At 42.0% G+C, this 4551-nt stretch overlaps 1 protein-coding gene across 1 annotated transcript in view; it reads right to left on the reverse strand.

Moving 5' to 3' along the window:
• MX1 (MX dynamin like GTPase 1) overlaps positions 1–4551 on the reverse strand; it is a 49476-nt gene that overhangs the window by 42566 nt on the left and 2359 nt on the right. The window contains exon 2 of the mRNA XM_006156375.3: positions 3254–3487. The gene's annotated coding sequence lies outside the window, so the exon portion shown is untranslated. The remainder of the gene's footprint in view (positions 1–3253; positions 3488–4551) is intronic.

Here is a 4551-nt window from a genome sequence, read left to right on the forward strand (position 1 = left end):
AAAATCTCTGACCTAGAAAAAATTATCAAAAAGACTGAAAAAATAACTAAGAAGAATGAGGACAATATGTGAGAAATGCCAGATAACATCAAGCACCCAAACCTAGGGATAATTGGTATCCCAGAAGGTGAAGAAAATAATAAGGACATTGATAATCTATTCCACGAAATTCTGGAAGAAAACTTTCCAAACTTTGAGAGGCATTCAAAAGCTCAGACCCAAGAATTATAAAGGACCCAAACATAATCAACCCAAGAAGATCTATTTTCCAAGGCACATCATAGCCAAATTGGCCCAAACCACAAAGATAAGATACGAAAATTATCAAGAGAAAAATGTAAAGCAACTTACAAAGGTCATCCCATCGGGCTAACATCAGACCTTTAGTCGGAAACAATGCAGGCAAGGAAAGAATATGAAAATATATCCAAAGTGCTAAATGAAAAACAATTTTAACCAAGATTACTATACCTGGCAAGATTATCCTTCATGTAGGAAGAAAAGATGAAAACATTCTCAGATAAACAAAACCTGAAAGAATTTACCAGTTCCAGGCTAGCTCTTCAAGAAGTGCTGAAGGGGGTGCTATACCAGGAAAACCAAAGTCAGTCAGACAGAAATAAGAGAACAGCAACAACAAAAATACCCGAAGAAAATGGCTAACTCAGAGACAGAAACAAGTCCAGAAATATTGATAATAACGTTGAATGTTAATGAATTAAATTCTCCAATCAGAAGACACAAACTGGCTAAATGGTTTAAAAAAAAAAAAAAAAAAAAACAGAAACCCTCTATCTGTTGCCTACAAGAAAGAAACGCATCTCATGGATAAAGACATACATAGACTAAAAGTGAAGGGCTGAAAAAGGTATTCCATGCGAATGAAAATCAAAAATGGGCTAGATTTGTGATACTGATCTCAGATAACATCAGCCTTAAGAAAAAAACTGCTGGAACAGACAAAGAAGGGCTAGGTCATCAAGAAGACATCACGCTTGTAAATATCTATGCGCCCAACTCAGGAGCACCCAAATACAGGAAGAAAAGACTGCTAGACCTAAAAGGAGAGATGGGTTGCAACACTATAATGGTTGGGGATCTCAACACTCCATTACCTCTTTTAGACAGAACTTCTAGACAAAGAATAAGCAAAGAGAGATAGGAACTAAACAATACTATAAATCAAATGGGCTTGACAGACAGCTATAGAACTTTCCACCCTAAAACCACAAAATATACATTTTATTCTCATCCCCACATGGAACCTTTTCAAAGATTGATCATATAATAGGGCACAAATCAAGCCTTTATAGATTCAAAGGCACAGAAACTATATCCAGCATCTCTGACCATGATGGGACACAAAGTATGCTCATTAATTCATTTACTGAAAGAGCAGTGATGGGGACCTCAAATGTCAGATGATGACAAATGTTATTTTTTCTTCTTTCTTTCTGTTTTTTTTTTTTTTTTTTTTTTTTTTTTTTTGGTGTTTTTTTTGTGGGCCGCCACCTCTCCCGACAGAGAGACAAAGAGACAGAAAGTGAGAAATCATCCCCCAGGGGGGATGACCATGCCACAATCCCTTCTCCTTCATTCTCCTCTCAGGATCTTGGGCACACATACACCCGGCGTGAGTTTAAGCCACCAGATCTGGAACTTGAACCACGGTCAACTACATGGGAGTCCAGCAGCATAGTCCTTACGCTAACTGCTGGTTCTGACAAATGCTATTAATAAATTCCAGCCTAAGATATGCTTCCAGGCTTCCCATCCACAATGGATTTATTTATTTATTTATTTATTTATTTATTTATTTATTTATTTATTGAGAGGTTTTTGCTATAGGGCGCTTGCGCTCGCCAGACAGAGATTGACAGAGAGCACAGAAAGCGAGAAATCACCCCCCAGTTGGGGTGGCCATGCCGCAATCCCTTCTCCTTCGTTCTCCTCTTGGGATCTTGGGCACGCATGCACATGTGCCCGGCGTGAGTTTTAAGCCACTGGGTCCAGGATGCAAACCGCGGTCGACCATGCGGGAGTCTAGCCACATAGCCATTATGCTAACTGCTGGTCCCCACAATGGATTTTTTAAAAGTAGGTTATTTCCTGGGCTAGTCAGTGACATGGTGGTTAAGGCACCAGGATGGCACATGGTTGACTCCACAGCTGGAGTTCTGTACCTGGTAGCTTGAAAAACACACCAAGTGTGTGTGTGTGTGTGTGTGTACATGCCCAAAAATTCAAGAGGAGAATGGAGGAGAAGGTATTGCAGCCTGGCCACCCCTGAGCCTCAGAGGGTGACTTCTCACTTTCCTTTTCCATATGTGGACACACACCAGGCTGAAAACTGAATCTCTAATACAACAGGGCTGGGAGATGGGGCCTTTGGGAAGTGATTGGTGATGAATGCTCTGCCCTCAGGAATGGATTAAAGTCAATGATAAAAGGCTTTACTGAGAGCTCCACCTCCTCCTGCTGGCTCTTCAGCATGTTCTCTAGCTCTACCTTAAGCCATATGACGACTCAGAAAGAAAGCCCTCTCCCATGGACTTGCTGGCCTCAAGGAGAGCAAGAAATAAATGTTTTGGGGCCAACAGGTGGTGTAGTGGTTATGTTGCTGGACTCCCACATGGCTGACCGTGCTTCAAGCTCCAGACCCAGAGACTTGAAACTCCCGCTGCCTGCATATGCATGTGTACCCAAAATCCCAAGAGGAGAATGGAGGAGAAGGGATTGCAGTATGACCGTTCCTTTTGGGGGGGTGATGTTTCACTTGCTCTCTGTCTTTCCGTATAACTCTGACAAGCACAAATGCCCTATAGCAAAACCTCTCAAGGAAAACAAAAAGAAATGTCTTTCTTTATGAATTGTCCAGTCTGTGGTATTCTGTTACAGCAATAGAGAATGGACTAGGACCATTTTATTTGATTCTTAAAAGCATTCACTTTGACCATACTTATGTGCATCAAAAAACACTTATGTATGTATATATCAGAAATTTATGTTTAAATGTTCCGGGACAGTTTCCAATAATTTTGAATGTACGTAAATGAAGAGTTTTCTCCTATGACTCAAAGGTTATAAAAAATACAAAGCATCAGCTTACCTCTGATGTATCTTCTTTTGGAAAGAAAATGACCTAACATTGACAAGTTAGACTGAATGCAGAACTATTTTCTTATGCCACCTTAAAATCAAGCAAAGCATACATATTAGACCGAAACTTGGGCAAATTACGGGGAAGACTCACCAAGGTATGTTCTCACCACTGAGAATGGTGCAAATGCAGGAGGGGTGGCTTTGATGCAAAGTCCTATTTTTCAGGATCCTTTTTATAAATCGTGATGATTTCAGCTCTCAGATGAATAAGGCACAGAGCCTTGCTGTAAATGTACTGCTGTGATCAGCAATTTTAATGGGTGCTCTTTGCTGCTTCTCCTGGGACCTTCCTCCCAACAGCCACTTAGTCTCTGTCAACACAGAACTGAAAGGACAGATCATTAAAACAAAACAAAAGCCATCACCACCTCTGCTGTCATCCTGCTGTAACATGTCTATATTCAGGACATCTCAACCTGAGCCAAGGCTGTTTCCCTCTCTGCTTCACAGAAATATGGTAAGTCAGGGGAGTCTGGGAGCCTGACCACTGATTAGTGGTACCTTGGCTGAAAACCATACTCCAGACTCCAATATTTAAAATCCCCCTCCTTCTTTTTTTCTCCCTTTTCAGATACAAATGCTTCCAAGGCAGGCACTGCCAAAGCACTGCTTGATTGGAAAAGGGGCAGAGGGATGCATTCCTTTTGTAAGGTGGGGAGGGGGTGATTATGAAAAGCAGTTTTACAGAGCACATATGGAGATGGCAATCTGAAAATGTGTTGCCTGAAAGCCTGCCATGCCTTTGGGAAGCCCTCATGTGCCCAGGGGTTCTTTGGTTCCATGTTGAAGTTTGCCGCGTCATCCGCCAGCCTTCTGGGCCATGGCTGCCTCAGTTGACCTTACCGCGCTCAGTCAGAGGGCATCACTGCTCTCCAGGACTGGCTCCCTCTCCACCCCCTCGCTGCTGCACACACACTCCTGGTCAGAGCCTACAGAGGGAGTCGCGCCTCCATTCAGCTGGGTGCTTGGTCTCTGAGCCTCTTCTCTCCTTCCTAAGGTTAGAGACTGCCCAGGTGTAGCAGGCTTTCCATTCCTGCCCAGGGCAAGTCTGTGCCTGCTAAGTTTCCTGCTGGCTCTGGGGGGAGGCAGGACAATCCCAGGGACTTACAGAAGGAACCCAGAACTGCTCAGACCTGTACCTCCTCCCCATACCCACTGAGCTGCCCACAAGGGATCTTCAAATTATCTGGGTCAATTTTAAATAATTTTAAAAAATCTATTTCATATTTTATTTATTTATTTTAATTTTTTTACATTAATTCACTATACATCATTACAGTATACAAAATGAATTTTCCATCGAAAATACACTATTGGCTCAGTCAATCACATCAACATACGTGTTATCAACAAATAATTTTCCATTTCTTATGTCTTGTATATTTTGCT

This window comes from Tupaia chinensis, unplaced genomic scaffold (assembly GCF_000334495.1).
Source record: "Tupaia chinensis unplaced genomic scaffold, TupChi_1.0 Scaffold000492_1, whole genome shotgun sequence".
In the NCBI taxonomy this organism is placed as follows: domain Eukaryota; kingdom Metazoa; phylum Chordata; class Mammalia; order Scandentia; family Tupaiidae; genus Tupaia; species Tupaia belangeri.